The sequence below is a fragment of the Apus apus genome, chromosome Z, assembly GCF_020740795.1.
Source record: "Apus apus isolate bApuApu2 chromosome Z, bApuApu2.pri.cur, whole genome shotgun sequence".
Lineage (NCBI taxonomy): Eukaryota > Metazoa > Chordata > Aves > Apodiformes > Apodidae > Apus > Apus apus.
In genome coordinates this window covers 10,167,576-10,186,389 of record NC_067312.1, presented here as the reverse complement: position 1 = coordinate 10,186,389, position 18,814 = coordinate 10,167,576, and the positions used below count along the sequence as shown (strand labels likewise).

General features: G+C 50.6%; 1 protein-coding gene across 5 annotated transcripts in view; it reads right to left on the bottom strand.

Annotated features, from left to right (window-relative positions):
* The window catches only part of CNTFR (ciliary neurotrophic factor receptor), a 210,737-nt gene that overhangs the window by 120,111 nt on the left and 71,812 nt on the right, over window positions 1-18,814 (bottom strand). The window contains exon 1 of one of the 5 annotated variants that reach the window (XM_051642020.1): window positions 17,082-17,108. The exons of the other annotated variants lie outside the window; for them this stretch is intronic. The gene's annotated coding sequence lies outside the window, so the exon portion shown is untranslated. Of the gene's footprint in view, window positions 1-17,081; window positions 17,109-18,814 lie in introns of those variants that run through there. 5 annotated transcript variants of the gene reach the window in all.

The window sequence follows — 18,814 nt, the reverse complement described above, 5'->3', positions numbered from 1 at the left end:
GCCAGCAAGCTGCAGTGCACTTCCCAACCTCTCTATAATGAAGCTGGAAGCCAAACAAACAAAACTCAAGGAAGTGAAGACGGAGCAACAGGCTGCTCCTCCATCCAGCACAGCAATTGCAGGTTGCCCAGTGCAACCCATCAATCAGTTGGTTAAAGCAAACAGAAGACACAGCTCTTGCAGCAGTCTCACACAGAAAAATCCAGCATAAGGTATGAGTGAAAAAACACCATGATGGCTGAAGGGAAGGGACCTTCAAGAGGCTCAGGTCTGCTGATGCTGAGTCAAGAAGTCATGAGGCTACAAACCAGAGCACAGATGTGCTGTCTCTACTGTGCTTGCTACGCTCTTTAAGAATTATATTTATTTCATTGTGGGCAATATGTAGGAAAATTGTGATTGCAGCTGTGGTCACTCTTTCCTTGTTTCCCTTCCCAAATAATGCAAATTTTAAAAGACATTTTAACTGCAAGCTGCTTCCACCATGACGAGGCTAGCCCAGCACATTCAGAATTTACCTCAGGGAAACCAGAGCCATTGACCTAAAGACTGCCACATTCATCTCGAACTCACAGGGAAATACTTCTGTAAATGACAAAGAAAATTTATGATGCTGCTTAAAAATTACAGCTCATTTTAAAAATTGCCCTGATTTGAATAATTGACTTTTCAAAATAAATACTATTCTTTCATCAATAAGCTAAAAAAATAACCTAACCACAAAACCCTTTGGAAAAAAGAAACATAAAAACGATATCTTTACACATTAATAACATCTATTGATCTAACTGTAAGCACATGTCCACATACATAATTTTACCATATCATACATTAATAATTCTCTACACTTTTTTCATATTAAACTGTGCTGTTCCCATGAAACCAAAGTCCTAAGTGTTTCCCTTAAAAGGCCCTTGCCATTAAAATGCACAAAGGTTGCGTTTCAAAGTATTAACACTAAGAGCATATTTGATTATTCAGACCGGCATTAACCATTCTTAAAGTGAATGGTAGGCATGTCAGAAAATAGAAACACTTTTATTTGTAATAAAAACAAGGGTATTTTGTCTGCCTCCTTTCACTATTGCCTTCTTCATGTCTCAGAACCTGAATTTATTAAGCTGCCAAAGCAACTCAGACCAAGGGTGGCACTGCCAGCTCTTTGCCTCGGTGTTTTGGATGAGGCTTAGCATGCTATAATCTGTTTATTCATGCTTAGAAGAAGGTGGATGAAGGAGAAGGAAAAACTGGCAGATGACAATATTATTTAGGCTAATCAAGAAGATCAAGAAGGGAGACCTTCAAAGTGAACAGCAGTGCCAGGCCGTGAGGAAGCCTGGTATGGTGACAAATGCAAGGCACCCCCGGCTGCAAGGGAGATTCTGAACTCATCACACACGTTGCTGCAGTCTAAATTAGCTGAAAAGAGCCAGCAAAGTGATGTCAGCCTTCACTCTGTGGCCAGGGATAAAATGGCAAACAAACTGTTAGGTGATACCTAAAGACCTGGGATTATACAATACGTGATGGTGTAAATCAGCAGTTTGCCCTGACCTGGAAGGCTCCGATCAATCCTGGATATCCTGCGTAAAAAAAAGACAGAGGAAAATGGTGCAGAGATGGGCAATGTAGAGATGTAGAGAGAGTGGAGCGTGAGACTGAAAAGTCTGAGGCTTTAATTTACAAACAAGGCAAGTAAACAGGAAGAGGAAGGAGGTGCAGGGAGCCATGGAAGACAAGGCAGCAAATGCTCCAAGAATACGGCAAGGGTAGAAGAAAAGTCCACAAAACTGAAAAGGAACTTGAAGCTGCTTTATTTACGCACACGTAGCACCCGGTGCAACACCAGCTTCTGGGCTGTGCCCCCTCTGACCACCCCACAGGCCCATGACCTGCGTCAGTTAAGAGGACAAACTAAATGCTTTGATTTCTAAGCAGACTCTCCTGTGCGTGGGTGGTGGGTGAAGCAAGGCCCGTGCCAGGGAAAAGGTGCCAAGGTCAAGGGAAATGCCACCACAAAAAGCATGAGATCTTACAGACAAAAGCTGCATCCAGCCAGGAAAATACAGAATCACAGAATCATTTGCATTGGAAGGGACCTCTAGAGATCATCTGGTCCAACCCCCCCATATATGACCTGTTCCATACAGGAGGCTGCTCCTGGCTGGGCAGAACCAAGGGTCAACCCATGCCCTGCAGCAGGCAGGCTCTCCCCTGTGTCTCTTAGCTATATTTCGGGGTTCTCTCTCTTCACAAGATCTCCCTCACCCCTTGGTGAGGACCACCGCCTCCAGCACATCGCTATGAAAGCAATCTCCATATGGGTCTCCAGGGTAGCTGCTGCTCAGCATGGGGAAACTGAGACAGGGCCCCCACTTTCCCCAACATCATTGGGATGCTCCTCAACACCAAGCTCCCCTGCATCCTAAAACCACAGTTGCCCAGGGGTGGACAGGCGGACGCAAATCCTCACGCGTATCTCCATCTCTCCCCTCCCCATTATTCTGAGGTCCGGTGATTTCCCAGCTGATGAACACATTACCACCTCATTCGGCAACGCCTCGGAGGCACTCACGTTTCAGGCCCCGGCGAGAAAAAGATGAAGTATGAAAATCCCTTTCCTTTCCAATCCAGTCCTCCCAGCACCGGCCAAGGAGCGAACACAAAACGCCTCGGAAAGCACACAAAAAACACCGGACGCGAGAGGCTGTGCCGAAGTCGCGCCATATGCAGGTGTCAGGGAAAAAGGTCTCCTGTCTCCCACGCCAGGCTGCTATCTCCATCCCACAAAGCCTCCCTGTGTGGGGTTGATACCTGGACCTGGAGAGGAGCCTCTCCCTCCACTGGCTTGTGAGCAACCTGGACCAGGCAGAGAAAACAGCGGAGGTTACGCCCAGCCATGCCTGTCGGCACCATAAAGTGTCTGGGGATGTTATGTAGCCTTAGGGGCTTCAAATATGTCCATGCTGACATGGACAGCAGTGCATATGAGCCTCTGCCAAGATATCATCTCACTGTTCAGCTAAAATATCACTGGGGGCGTTTTTATCCCAGGCATCACTGGGGAAAGCACAGTCCCCTTTCCCTGCTCTTGGAGATGCATCAAAGGGAGAAAGGCATCGGGTCAGGTCAGGAGTTAAACACTACCCCAAGGCATCTCCTGGTGACACCCCTTCTTGCAAACAAGTACATTTTCAATTTATTTTTTTCAGAGAGCGTGCAGCATGTCAAAACCCATGAGACACACCATGACCTCACCCTGCTTCTGTGGCCAGTGGCTCTGGAGACCCCATTTGGGGTACTCTTTAGGAAAAAAGCGAGACAAGCAACCATAGGGGTGACAGAGAGAATATCTGGTCCTGCTCTGGGAGAAGGGGACACAGCAGACCACATTCACCTTCATCCAGAATACCTGGGAAAAGGCACTGACCAGCATCTCAGGCCAACAGAGACCAATGCACCTCATGAAAAGTTGAGTCTCCTTCCTGAAAGGCTTTTTGGGAAGGGGTGGGGGTGGGTGTTAATAGCCATTATGGCACTATTTCTCCCTCCAAAACCCTTGTAACCCCAAGCGGAGCAAAAAGGCCCACAGCTCCCATCCATGCTGGTTCTTCACCCCGTAAACAGAAACTGACCATGCCAAATCTGTGCAGGATTTTGTGGAAAGTGCAAAGGAAAACTGGACAGAGGTTTGTTTAGCTGCGACAGCCCAGTCCTGCCTCTTTGACATTTGCTCCAAACCAGTGAACTGCACAGCATTTGAACTTTTGTTTAGACAGATAGGCCTGTGTATTTAGAAGTCCTTGAAACTCATCCATCTGCAAAGACAGCAACTCTCGATAATGCAAAAGCTCCAGCCAGGATGCTGAGCTCAGCAGATCTCTCTACAAATGATTCCTATTAAAGTAAAAAATTACAATGCAAGCGTCTATTAGACAATCCAAGCCTGACATAAAAAAAGAATTAAAAAAACATAATACATTCGTGCCAGACATCTTTATAAACCACTGAGGAGCTCGGTGAAGGCATTGGGACACCCATTTTCCATTGACTGCCCGGTGCTCAAACCCACCCAGAGCAGTGCACCCTCCACCACACCCAGACCAGCCTGGCACAGCCATCCTGATGGGGATCTAATCAGCCTTTCAGTGCCTCTAGAGATGGAGACACCAACCTGCTTGCCTGACAGTAATTTTGGACATCCACCTACCTTTGCTATAGGAATAATCTCTCCTGGCACCCAACCTGAACCAACCATGCTGTGTTTTACACCCAGGGTTTATTGCCCCAGAGACAGAGACCTGGTTTCCCAGTGAGCTTTTTGCATCTCTGAAAGCTCATAGCTTTTTTGGGGTTTTCTCTTCCCCAGCCTCAACGCTCCCAAACCACAGCCTTAGGGATGTGTGACATGCTCAGGTCCTTGGCTGGTTCATCCACCACCAGCATCAGCAAAGCACTGAGAAACTCATCACAGGTGATGGGTGCAGCCATACACCAGCACTGGTCTTGGTCCCACCAGCAAGGGCCACAAGGTGCGAGGCTATCAGGACAAAAAGAACAACAAAACCATCCTAACTGAGAGCCTAAAGACCAGCTAAGGCTAAAGTGAGTAGAAGGAGAGCCCTCCCTAGAGCTTTCCCAGCTGGGGCTAAAGGGTGGGATGTGCCAGGGAAGACCCTGCCAGCACTGTGTCTCCTCTCCCACCAGGCACACCAGGCAGCAGCAGCACGCTGAGCTCCCAGCTCCCTCCACCCCCCTCAAAGCCTAAACCAGCAGATTATCACGTTAACGCTTCAAATGTTTAATTTCCTGCTCCAATTACACCGGTTTTGCAGCCGGAGAGGCAGGAGGGGGGGAACCAAAAGAAAACAAGCCAGGTGTTTCCAAATAAACCCAGAGCGACTCTGAGACCTCCAGGCTTCCTCATCCACTCCCTGGCTGGGAATGGGGGGGGGGATGGTGCTCCTGCCTGCAAGGTGGCTGAGTGTGGGCATGGGAGCCACCTGAGTGCCAACCTCTTGGGCAAGCGGCGCAGTCGCTCTCCATCCCACGGCTAAAATGAAAAGGTCCTTTTTTTCGGCGACTCTGTCGATCACCGCAGTGCTGTGGAAACATTTGCAGCACCGCAAGAAAACTAAGGCAGCTGGTGTTTGCAGAGCAAAATGGTACCCTGCTGCAAAGAGGGGCCGGGAGTGGGGGGAGCACGGAGGAGAGAAAGGGGATGGGGTAGGAGGACTGCAAAAATCGTGGGAGTAGGGAGGGGAGGGCTTGGGAGTGATGGAGGAAAAGATAGAGGGATGAAAAACACAGAGGGGAACTTCAGGGGGAGGGAAGGAGAGAGCTCAAGAAAGTGGGAAAGAGAGTAGGGAGAAAGCAAGAGTGTGGAGAAGGAAAGAGGGACCAGTGAGGAGTAGCAAAGTGCTCAGGAATCTTCAGGCTGTGGTTTGCCCACAGGCTCCAGTGCAGCTGTCTCCGCCTGGATGCTCCTTCTGCCACATCCACTGGGGTGCTCAGCTCTCCCCAGAAAAGAAGAAAGATCTGGAGGAAAACAGATATCCCAGCCCAAGCACCTTGCAGGGCAGCAAGTCCTACATGAGCTGCTCACAAAGGATATAAAAAAATAAACCTGCCCCCAAGAGTAATCCCCTCAGCCTGAAAGCCCTGCTGGGCACTTGCAGGGAACAGCCAAGCTCTAGGACAAAAACCTCATGGAAAATGCACCATGATGGCTTTTCAGCATCCCACTGCCCCCCGGGGGGAAGGAAGCACCCCATTGCCCTTAGCTTGTCTGGGGCAGGGCAATCTGGTTGCCCACAGAGGTGGAGATGCTGTTCCCCTCAGTGCCCTTCCCAGAGGCCGCCCACACGGCCGTTATTTATAGCTTGCTGAGCGTGCGTGCTGCACCGAGCTCACCCCAGCGTGGGGGGAAGGAGGAGAGGAAAAAGGATCGACCTTGGGGTTGGGGCCAGGAATAGCCGCCAGTGGCCAGAAATAGCTAGTGCCATGTTTATCACTGGTTCTTCGAGAGCCGCTGGATCGGAGCATGGTGTTTCCAAGATTTCAGCCCCAGACAGGATAGGATTGATTTCTCCTTTGGACTCATGTTCTGCCCCCTAAGACCAATCCCCCTCCATAGCTGCTCTTGAGCTCCAAAAAAGCTGCTGGGTGGACAGAGCAGGTGGGAAGGGGCAGGAAAGCAATCCAGCAGCAGGGAGGGGATGACTGACCTCTGGAAAATGTGCTGGAAAAGCAAGGGAGGCAGGTCGCGAGGAGGGACGGGTTTCAGCACCTGCTGCCGCAAAGCCCGACGCTGACCTGGGAAGGGGCGACACAGGGGAGCAGATTCCAGAGGATTTTGGCAGCACGCAGAGATTGGCGTGCAGCTTGATGACTCCTTTGGGTGCTTGTGAGAATCTCAGCACATGAGATCAATGTGGACGGCATGCAAGCCATGGAGACCATCATGTGTGAGCCTCTGTGCCCCCAAGGAGTCAGCGTGCAGAGGCAACAGCCTTCTTGCCCCAGATATGCCAGGTGTGGGCACCCACCCCATAGAATTACAGAAGGGTTTGGCTTGGAAAGAGTCTTAAAGATCATCTGGCTCCAATGTCACTGAATGGGCAGTGACACCTTCCACTAGACCAGGTTGCTCCAACATCCAACCAACCTGGCCTTGAACACTTCCAGGGATGGGGCATCCACAGCTTCTCTGGGTAATCTGTTCCAGTGTCTCACCACCTTCACAGTAAAGAATTTCTTCCCAACGTCTCATCTAAATCTACCTTCTTTGAAAGGGTTCCCCCTTGTCCTATCACTCCATGCCCTTGTAAAAAGTCCCTCTCCACTTTTCCTGTAGCTCTTTCAGGTACTGGAAGGCTGTTATAAGCTCTCCTCAGAGCCTTCTCTTCTTCAGCCACTGCATCCAGCCCACACACAAAGGAATTTTCCTGGCTGCACTGGCTGGACCTGCCTGAAAAATGTCCAAGGCTACAGCACATTTTCCTCGCCCACCTTGCTCCACACTTGGCTCTGCCAGAGCTGCCTGCCCTGAGGCAGGCCTGGATGCTGCTCCCAGGCTGGGAACAGTGGCTGAGCCCTTCTCGCCAGGATTGCTGATGGTTACAGAGCAGGTGTGAGACCACAGGAGTGGGAAGTCCTGATGTTGATGCCGCCAGCACCAGCCCCCAAAGCCCAGCTGGTTTGCTAGAAGCAAACTTTAATGATTAACCTTCAAGTATCACATCCAGGGGCCAGTGCTTGGGCAGGTAAGTGGAACATGAAGGCAAACAGGGGAGTACGGTGCAGCCAGTGCAGCAGCCCAGGTGAGCAGTGCTAGTCTGCCAGCTGCCAGGCCTGCAAAGGAAACTGCCTTGAGGCCCCTGCAGAGAGGAGACCCTCACTCCCTACTGACAGGAAGCTTCAGCAGCTCATCTCTCATCCTTCCCTGTATACTACCCTCCCCAAAGAGCTTCTCAGCCATCTCCAAGGTGCTGAGGGAAGGATGCTGGTGTGGTTGCATGGATTAGAACTCCTTGCCTCCCCCCTTGCCCCTGCCTCCTTGCCTCAGGAGAAACACAACCTGTTCCCCAAGGCATCCCTGAGAGGCTGCTGCTTGCCTGTGCTCCATGGATGTAATGCCCTCACCCTGTGCAGCACTGAAGGGCTCACCTGCAGGAAGAATCATCCTTGAGATTTTTTCCATGGGGTTTTGAGCCCCATTTTGGATATAAAAGGAAGTCCAGGACCTAACTGGTTCTGCCCTCTAGCTAGATCATCAAAGCATGGACCTACGGCAAAGCACTGAACCAGCTTCATGTGCTACTTCCCAAGAGCTTTGTAGGATGCCCTGAGCACCATTCATCTGATCACAATGCAGCAGATATCCCCAGTGAAAGATGGGGAGAATATCCCACCCTGTGCTCCATGAAGAGCCTCTCCTGCTAAATTTCCTTATCTTGATGTTGTTCTCCCCCAGGCCCTTGCTGCTTGCAGGTACCAGTGCTAAGGATGCCTGTGTGAACACAGTTGTGAGGAGGCAGGCAGGGCAAAGCCAGGTAAGGAGGAAGGCAGCTTTGGAAGTCTCCCAGCCCAGAGGCATGGTCAGCATGAGGCAGGTGTAGTTGCAGCAGGTTGTGCTGACACAGCTGGGGGGCAAAGGAAAGGCTGGAGAAGGCAGGGAGAATGAACAAAAATAAAGGATGCAAAGTGTTGAGTTGAAAACACACAGCACTGATCCAGAGCTTCCTACCTCCTGCAAAAACAAACACATAATGAAGGTATTTCAGGGGCAGGGAGGGAAAAGGCTTATACAGGGCTGGTGGACACTGTTCCTGCAGGTGGTCCCCATCCCCTCTAGCTGTCCCATCTTCCTGTGGCAGCTTCCTGTATGGCTCTGCAGGGTGGCCTACTGAATCCACTTCTTATCAAAGTGTCCCTAAGACCTGTGGAGCCAGGCACTGCTGTGTGCAAACAGCAAGTCTGCAACATGCACCAGCCTAGGGAAACTGTCTGTTCAACCAGAAAAGTGTGTCACCGCCCCTCAAAACCTATCCAGGAGCAAAGACTTAATAGCAGCTGCTCCAGGAGAGCTCAATCCCAGCAGGACCAGAACATGAGCATCCACATTTGGGGCAGAACCAGCACTGAGGACCCTGCAGAGGCTTTCCCATCATCCCAGCATGCAAAACTTAGCCTCTGATCCTGAGGTGGGTTGTTTTTTTTTGTTTGTTTTACAAACTAGTCTCCAGCCTTGTAAGGCAAGTCCCCACAGCGCCCAAATAAGCTGAGTATTTTTGGCTTCTCTCCATGCAGCCTTGGGCTGGCCTTTGGGAAACACATACCCTGCAGCCCTCCATGCCCTGGTAATTGAAGAGGCTGCCTCTCCTCCGGGCCAGAAAAAGGATTACAAGACACGCTTAAGGGCTTGAATTCATAACCTTCAGCCTCCCCTGGAGCTCGGGTTCTTCGCGCCTGAACTGCGGCAGCGGCACCACTAGCCGGCAGCACCGCCGGCATCTCCATCCCAAGCATCCAAAAGGGCACGGCCAGCGTTTGGGCTTCAAGCTGGGGCAGAGCACGGCATCCCTCTGGGCTGCTCCCAATTAACTGCTTTTGAGGCTGCAAGGAGACAAATTACTATAATTTAACAAATAGACTTTATCTTAAAACGAGCTCCTTACCCAACACTTATTGATTCCTGCTCCCCCTCTGGAGAAATCTCTGCAATTAAGTTGTCACATCCCTAATGCCCATATAAAAATGACCCAGCCCCAGTGTCTCCCAGAAAACCTTGCCTTCGTAAGATTACAAAATCTAGCTGGGGACTTTCCTATTTACGTCTGCATTACCCCAGAGATGAAAGTTTTTTAGTGGTAGACAGCAGAAGATATATCTGCAGACCTTTGGCTACCATGCAGCTTGCAGACACCTGATGTTTTGCTTGTTCTTTTCCAAACTGCTGATGGTTTTGCTCAGTAGCCAGGGGCATCATGCTCTCCATGGGCAGGGCACTTGGGGGAGCAAAGATTCATACTGGGGGGCTTGTCTCCTGCTGATGAAAATGTTCTAGCTGTTGCAGAGCTGATTCCTGGCTGCTGGGGAGTGCTGTAGAGAGGGGGGAGCAGCAGCTGGTGGCACCAAATCACCCGGAGGGGTTGGCACAAATATGCCATGGGTTCTCCTGTCCCATGTGCCATCCCTGCCCTGCTGGGAGTTGCACTGGCCTGGGACACAGATTGAGTGGCCCTGAATGCATGACATCAGCATGCTGTGCCTCAGTTTCCTCATTGCCACAAACAGGCTGTGAGCTGGTGATGCCTTTGCAAAGCAGAGACAGCAGCATGGGCCCAAAGAACATGGTGTGTTTGCAAGTGTGGGGGGGTGGCTTGCTTTCCTGAGAGCAGGTGAAGTGAGTATGAAAATTGCTGTTTTACCCCTCAAGAGGCCAATTAAGCTGCTGTTTTTAATAGCCAGGCTGGGATTGGCACTATGGTGTAACCATGCTCTTGTGCTCCCTGTACAAGGTCTGGCAGCATCCCCAGCAGACTAGTTCAGAGGCTTGTAAGCTCAGGCAGGGCTCCTGTGCCCCCCAGACCACCACAGAAAAGCCAAGGGGAGATGGAGCGAAGGTGAAAAAGACCTGGGCATGCACAGTAGCACAATGCAGTGGGATTCTGCTCCAGAACAGGCAACAGTGCCTGAAAATCCTGAGGTTTTGCATTTCCAGCACCCCGGCCCAGCTTGGTGTGATGATTTCCCCCATTCTGCCATGCACCAGGAGACAGAGGAACAAAGGGGAAAGACAGCACTGAGAAAAACAGCAGCAGAGGGAACAAGCCACAAGAGAGACTGCATTGCCAAAGATTAGGAAGGGATCTTTGAGATTTAACAGAGATTGGGGAGCTAGACTTAATTACACGGCATGTACTCCGGCAGCGAGCCACTGGCTGCTGTTCATTTCACCGATGCAGAGTATAGATTTGACAATCACTGCCATGTACTGGGGATAATCTTCTCTTTGCCATCTCCTGGCACTTATTTTGCTGCACGGAGAGTTGCAGCCAGCTCTGCAGAATGCTCTGCACCTGTGAGCAGAGCTGGGAGGATTTAGGGGAGTAGATGGGTGCACCTAGATGGATGCTCAGCTCTGCTACAAGGGTGCACTGTGGTGGAGCTGGGCTGGGCAGGGTGCTTGGCCATCCCTTTGGGTCCCATTGCAGGAGAATGTCATCCTGAAGCCTCCCTGGAAGGGAGGGCTTGGTCCTCTTACCAGTGAAGCCAGTGTAATTTATTGATAGTGTCCCCTTGAGGAAAGCAGGGGACTATGCAGATGCATGAGAAATGCTCTGCAAAGCATAATAAAGGCAAGAGGAAAAGCCACACTCATAAAACACTGAGTTAACACGGGGCACCGGCTGCCATGGCTTGCTTCTCTATCCTGACGAGCTCAGTGTTGCCATCATTTTATTCATTGCCTGAAACCAGGGCATCTCTTGCCTATTCCTGGGAGGACAAAGTGGCCCTGATGCCCCAAGCAGCAGAGCTGTGTCCCCACCAGTGCTGCCAGGAGGGTAGTGGGAGGCGTGGAGTGACGAGCCCCCCCCCTCTTGCCCTCAGCTCCTATCCTCTCTGGAACGTCAATCAGGCACCTGCCAGTGTGGCCAATTCACTTCCATTTGGAAAATTAAAGAAATAAAATGAATCGTTTGCTTAATTTGAAAGGGTGGCAGGAAGCAAGGACGCCTTGGGCCCGTGCCAGCGTGCAGAGGTCTGCTGCTTCTGGCTCAACCACAGGGCTTCTCTAGGGGAAACATAGGCCTCTTCCCCTCCTCTGCCTGCTGGACCAAACAGCCCCTGCCCAAGGACTGCAGGGATCCCAGTCCACTCTCACCAGTCCCTCTGCTCCAAAACTGGCCAGTGGTGGGCAAGCACAGGGGTGCTCAGAGCAGCGATTCTGCCCACAAACCACACTGGAGGACCACCAGGACCAGCTGCCCTTGGAACACTACCCCAGGAATGCTGCACCACTGCTGGCTGGGAGGATGAAACAGCCAAGACTGCTTGGCATCACTGCCTCCTCTATGGCACCTGGGCTTTCGGCTCCGTGCCTTCGGGGTGCTGGTCTGCCACAACACAAGATGGGAAGGAGGAAGCAAAGGTGGTGGTGACAATGACAGGGACGTGCAGGGCTAGCACCCCCAACATTTTTTTTTTTCTACATAGACCTTACGGGTTAAGCTCTGGAAATGGCCCCCCACCCCAATTTTCATTATTTTGTGGATATTACAGGCAATGCTCCTTGTTTCAATTGCTCTCAGCTCTGGTGCAAACTTTGTTCACAAGAGCTTGGCCTTGTCTAGGCTCTGCAGCCAGAGCCTGCTTTGTTCCTGGGAAGGAGCCACCAGGAGAGGACCATGCCCTCCAACCAGTTCTCTGAGATGGGACTGAAGCCCGGGCTGTGTCCTTCCCCCTCCCTAATGTGTCTTCCTCACTTGCAAGACACAAACATCATCTCTCATGGCTTTTTTCATCTTCCCACCTCCCACCCACCCCCCCAACCAAGGCGAATCCCCAAATCCCAGCTCCTTCCTGCCAAACACACGTGCACCTGCAGAGCAGCTGGTGCCAACATCCAGAGCAGAGCCAAGCACAACAAACGGGCTAAAGAGCCCTCACTGAACAGCGACCAGCTTAGAAAAACAATCATATTTCACCCAAACTCCATTAAACTGTCCTGGGTTACTGCTCCATTTCCTTTCCCACCACTGAGGATCAAATGAGATTTCTGTAGCTACACAGAGATGCTCACACAACTTCCCCTCAGCTGCCCCTTCTGTGCTCCTCGCAGGGTGAAACCCTCCATGAGGCGATACAGCTTTGCATGCAAATAACTTCTCTTCAATTATGACTTTTTCGCAATGGCAAAAACACAACCAGGAGCATGTTCCCATGCACAGTTACCCAACGGAGTACCCAAACCTTTTGCAAGAGCCCAGGCCAGTTCTGCAAGCAGGGATCACCTTGCAAAGCTCAAACAACAGGGTTGTACAGGTTTCAAAGCCAAGAGGGACTGGTGTAACAGTGATACCAACTAGCACAGCCCTGCTGTGTCCTGACATACCTCACCCAAGGGAGCCTGCAAGCTCCGACCCTGTTCATTGTGCAGCAATTAATGCAATGAGGCATTAACCAAGGAACAGTGCTCTGCACCCTTCCCTGTGAGCATCCCTCTCATTTTACCTTCAAGACCATGGGTTTTCCTTGGTAGACTTTAAAAACAGCTGCAAACTAGACTCCTTGTTTACAAGTCAGAGGATTTAAAAGCTGTGCAGGAAATTTGGGGCATGGGTCCCATTAATTTCACCAAGTTTTACATATCTAAGCCTCAGCCATCAGTTTCTGACAAAAAAAAAAAAAAAAAAAAAAAAAAAAAAAAAAAAAAAAAGGCTCACTTTAAGGCAAAAAATAGCCAAGAAAAATTAACTTTGATTCCACAGGCTTTTCAAAATAGAAGTATCTGAAATGCAACAGTTCTTGCAGGCATTCAGCAGGTTTCACAAATAGACACAGACATTTGGAAATTAAAATCATGAGAATTTCCACTGTCTGTCTTGTCCCACAGTATCTGCACACAGCCCCCAGCTCAACCATCAGTGGTGTCTGGAGAGGAAATGCAGAGAAAAAGTCCAAGAAGTTTAATGAACTGCCACAGCTTAACAAACTAATCCCTGCTTATGCTCAACTCATCCCAAATGAGAGGCTGGGAAAAAAAACAAGTGTGCAACATAAGGCAGCTATCTCTTATCTGCTCTGTGGCTCTGCATGGGCAGATGATTGAGCAGAGGCTCCTGGGTCAAAGCGACACACTGCTTGCTCCTCTGCAATGCATGGCCAGAACGGAGCAAATGCCTTGCAATAATTTCCCATGAAAAGTTTGCATCTGTTTTCCAGAAATACTTCAGCTAAAGGTAAGAAATGTGCATGGGAGTAGCACAGCTTACAAAATGCTCACAGAAGGCAGCTTTGAACCCAGATATGAACATACATTTGGCAGATTGGGTCCAGACAGACAGTCCTCACCCCAGTGCTACTCATCCATGACACCAGAGCTGTTCTCTGCCAAGAGCAGGACCACAGCTGAGTGATCCAAGGTGGAGGCAGAGCAAAAGGACAAAAAGGAGGAGGACTTTTTCTCCTGCTTGCACTGTGCCCCAGAAGGATTTTGAAAGGGCTTTGGGGAGAATGCTGTGCCCCCAGAAAAAGCTAAAGCAGGAGCCACTAGTTTATTAGCTGCCCTCCCTGAAATGGCAGGGAGCCCCGTGCTTTCATCCCAGCATCCTCATCCTCAGAAGCCATGGCCAGGTGCCTCGCTGGCAGTCAGAAACTGCAATGCAAGGCAGGCTCATGCTGCTGAAAACTCTGGGTGAGCTCCTCCTGAGCAATGTAAACGCTTCCAGGCAGAAGGCACTGGGTAAAATAACTTGCAGTAGTGCAAACAACAAAGTAGCATTTTCTTGGTAAAGCAGCACCTAGGCTTCCAATCAAAGCTCAGGGTTGTATTTTCTTAGGCCTGTTACTGACCTATCAACCGGCTTGACCTTTCCCATCTGTGGGAAACACCATCTCTCTTATAAACGCACACATATATATGCAGGAGCTCCTGGTCCTCAAAATCCTCCCCTCTACATGAACTGCTTGCTGGCAATTCCTGGCACAGAAATGGGAGAAATTCATCAAATGAAACACCAGCTGCTCCTGACCGACAGCTCCGATCTTCATAAAAGCCAGTGCCTGAAAGCAGCATCATAGTCTCATAACGTGGGAAATGTTTCAGAGATGGCTGCAGGACAGCTGGTACCAAACTGGAAATCACTGCAGTGACACCAGGACACAGGTTTAGCTGAGCAACAAAGCCTGGGTGCAGATGCTAACTCAGCTGGAACTCTGATATCTAGCATCTCAGCAGAAAGGTGGGGTGGGGTTTGTTTGCCTTTTTTTTTTTAACTAGGCAATGCTTTTCTGATACTGGAAAGAAAATCTTGAGTCTTGGTTGCAGCTGATGGTGGCTTGCTCTAAGGTTCAGGAAATACCAGCTGTGTTGCCAATCTGTCTCACAGGCGTGACCATTTGTCTCCCTTTTCTAGGAATAGGTTAAAAATTATTCAAGAAAAACTGAAGTGCACAGAGAAGAAAAAAAGGAAGGAGTTGGGTGGTGGTCCTCAAGGGACTGGTGAAGAGGTAGGAAGTTAAGCTGCACTGCACAGACTTGCTTTTCATGTCTTCTCTGAGAAGACATCCAGTGGCTTTGGCTCAGACCCCTGTCGCCGCTAACACAACACCCAAAAGAAATTACTCTCTGCAGGAAAGCAAACAGGGCATCAGGATCTGCAGCCAAACCCTTATGTCTCACAGGGGGAGAGAAAGAGGAAATGAAAAACAAATCCCAGAGCCAGGGATGTGCAGAAGGGTGGCTGCGGTGCTGTGCTATCTCTGTCGGCAGAGCGGGCTCCGCGGGAGTCACTGCAGGAGGTGGGATTAAGTGCTCACATCCAGTGGAGCGGACATGCCTCCGTGAAGAGGGGGGAAAAGGAAGCTGCTCTGAGAGCTGGAGAGCATGTCTTACTGGTATGGTTCTACCCTAGGGGTTACGTGGTTGACCAAAGCACTGGTAGGAGCTGGAGATGATGGTGGTCTCCCTGGCTGGACTCTGCCGACCAGGCTCCCCATGGAAGACACAACATCGTGCCGTGGGGTGATGCCCACCTGGTCTGGTGCAGCCAGCCTAGGAAGAGCAACAGGGATGCACATGGAGGAGTTGAGGGAAAAGGAAGAGGTGAGATGATAGCATTAAAATATAAATGAGACGAGATGGCAGCATAGGTACTTTTAAACGTAGCCAGATGGGAAGCCACAAGTAACCAGGTCCACACACACCATTAGCCCATCACTTATTAATCACCCACTAATAAAAGGGCTGCAGATAGCAGAGTCTCATCTTCTACTACTACAATATTTTTCAGCCATTCCTCCTTCCCTCTCCAATTTTATTCCTAGAAAATCCTCCAAAAGCTAACACTGGTGAGCTGTACTTTCATTTATCTTTTTCTTTCTTTCCACCAAAGCTTTAAAAGAAACAAACACAAGCAGAAGCAGCTCTACAGCAAGTTTCCATCTAGTTCTTTTCCACAAAGGAACTGCTGCACACTGATGAGAGCCCAGATACCCTTTGGAAACGTGTAGATTCTCTCTCCTGCTCTGCCCCCAAAACACATTGGAACCTCTAATCTTTTTTATTCCAGGCAAATTATTTGCGCCCTAGAACGGAGTATGTCTCTCTTACTATTTGCTGAAGAACTTCAATGGGCTAGCAAGTTGCTTGCAGAAGTTTTCACCCATAACCTCTGTGACTGACTGCCTTTCATGCTGTGGATGAGGTACCTCAAGAACAATTCTGCGCTGGTGTGGAAAATAACAGCACATACTGCTAATATTTATGTGTTGCAAGGTGTAAGCATCTACACTGCCCTTTCCTCATTTCAGAAAAAAACAACTTGCTTTCTGGATTCAGTAATCGTTTCACAGTCACAAGAGATGCAGTTTTGGAAGAAGCAAGCAACTCATTACTCCGCTATTTATAAAACTTTAAAAATACATGTACAAACATAAAAACACCACCTCCCCCTGCTCATACACATACCACCTTATTTGATCAGACCTCATAAAAACCAGATGCTATCTTGGAAACTAACTTCCTTGGGAAAAGAAACTGCCTGTAGTAAATCCCAGGGCCAGCATGGGCAGCTGCCCCAGCGTGCTGCCTGTGCAAGGCTTGCCACTTTGCAGACTCTCAGCACAAATAGGTCGGTGTTAAAACTCTTGGCAAAGCAGAAGAAAAAAAACCAGGAGAAGCCATTAAAACCTCACAGCAACCACCAGCAGGGAGCTGGGCTCAGCGCGGAGGTTTTGGGGTGATGGAGGCAGCCGAGCAAATGAAAAAAAACAAAACAAAACAAAAAACCTGACAACCAACCCCGAAAAAACCCACAACCCACGGATGTCAGCAGGTTGTCAAGTGTCTCGGAGGCACTGCCATAAAATCTGCACACAGCAAAGGGCTTGCTGGTCGGCGGGAGGGCTGGCGAGAAAAGAAAACAATGTGCCGGGTGACAGCAGAGGCTCCGTGCGGGGAGGCTGTCAGCGCCCGGAGGTGGCGGGGAACCTTCTGCTCTGACAGCCCGGCCTCCAGCAAGCCCCGCCGGGGCGTGCGAGCGGGAGGGGAAGCAACTGCATGTGGGCTCGGAAGCGTGCGGGGCTGCTCTCCTGCAGGCACGGAGCGCCGGTGGTCTCGCCCAGCCCGGAGCTGGTGGAATCACGCTGCCATCAGCAGCGGTGGGATGCGGAGGGTCAGCCCCGCTGCTCGGATGCTCGGCGGAGCTTCCCAAGCTCGCCGACGGAAATGAAAGCGCGCTGAGCGCGGAGGGATGCCTGTCCCGGATATTCGGTGCAAGGAAGAATGTGGAGTTCTTGGAGCGGGCACGGCCACCCGCAGCTGTGCAAACAATCCTGCCGAGAAGGTGACTTACCTTGGCCCCCGGCCGAGATCGCAGACCTCCCGCCTCCAGGAAGCCTCTTCCCTTGCCCGAAGACGGGACGAGCAAGCCCAGGGCTGTTTCCCAGCGGGAAGCTGCCGTCTCACGGACGGGGCGTTAAACGAGCTGGCTTGGGTTAGGACCCAGCGCCGATAGCCTCTGTCAGCCTGACCCAGCCCAACAAATAGCAGTTGCTCCCCTGTTTTAATTTATTTTTGCAACTGAGGCGAGTTTCTCTGCCAGCAGAAAAGCCATGACAGTGGCTGCAGGCAAGAGGCTTGCTGTGCTGCTCGGGGCTCATCCCTCACCACAGCATCCCCCCAGCACTGCTACCCAGGAGGGATCCCGCATCTAGTTTGGACAGGGAGGAGGAATGTGAGGCCCCGATCCAGGAAAGCACATGCTGCTCCGTCAGCACTTGAGTACTCCTGACCCCTGTCACCTATAGGAAACTAACTTCAAATGGTGAGAGAGGGAGGAAAGGAGAAAGATCTCTGGAGATCCAGGGGGAATCGGATGCCTGGAGGTGAGCTGGGTGGATGTTACATGGGAAAAAGCCATGTCGGAGCCTGGACACGGCCCCAGGTGTTGGCAGGTCCCAACCTGCTCCCCAAAAGACTACCTCTGGTGCTGCAGGCAGGAGAGGAAGAGAAAGGATTAGCCAGTGATTCAGGATGCCCAGGCCGTGTTCCTGGCTCCACAGCAGCTTCCCAGACTCACTCCAGAGATGCAGAGCCCAGGAAGGGTGAAAGTGCTCCCCACATCCAAACATAGGGAAAATACTAGTTTTCTCCTATTTTGCCCACCCAGACTACCCACCAGGCAATAGATGAAGTCTTTATCTCTACAATAAATAAAGATAGAAGGGATTTTAATTGCACGCATTTTCTAGAGATGGGGATGAGGAGGAGGAGGGGACACCCAGTGCGATCTCTAAATCTTTGTTTCCCCAGGCTCCGTCAGCCTGTTTCCTCCTAGTCTTTTGTGCTACTTCAAATTTTTATTTTTGGAAAAATAAACCAGAACAAATGGCAATAAATACAGGCAGGCTTAGAGGAAAACTGCTGGGAGAGCTCTGGATCCTGGTGGGGATCTTCTGACACCACTGAAACCCCAGAGCCCATTTCTCCCCAATGGGAGATGCAGATTGTGATGGGAGACACAGATGGTGGTGGGAGATGTGGACTGTGGTAGGAGACATGGACTATGGTGGGAGATGTGGAAGGTGTTGGCAGCCCTGTTTGGTGACCTTTCTGCCCTGGCCAGGGAACAGCTCACCCAGCTATAGCCAGGAAGGGGCTCTCCTCAAGCTCACTGGCTTGGGGTGACTTTTCAGCACATGCAGCTATTATATCAGGGACAGGAGATGAAGAGCTGCTGGGCTGGTGTAGAGCAGCTGCAGCAACAAGGCCACAGGGTATCATGGATTGACACTGGGGATGGAGCCTGATCTGGTGGCAGCAGAAACCACCATCAGCAGCAGGTTGGGTAGATGGGCTTTCCTTCCCAACATTCCTAGGAGCAGGGAGAGATGCTGTGCTGAGCAACAGTCCAGGCTGAGTTCAGGCTTACCAGGGTCAGCACCAGAGATGCTGTTGACAAAGCACTACTTAATCCAGCAAAAGTTCGCACCTATAGCCATGCTAAATCCTGCTGCTCTGAGGGTACTCTTACCAAGCAAGTATGCCTGTCATATTTTCCTATGTGTTACCTTTGAGAGCCCTCTA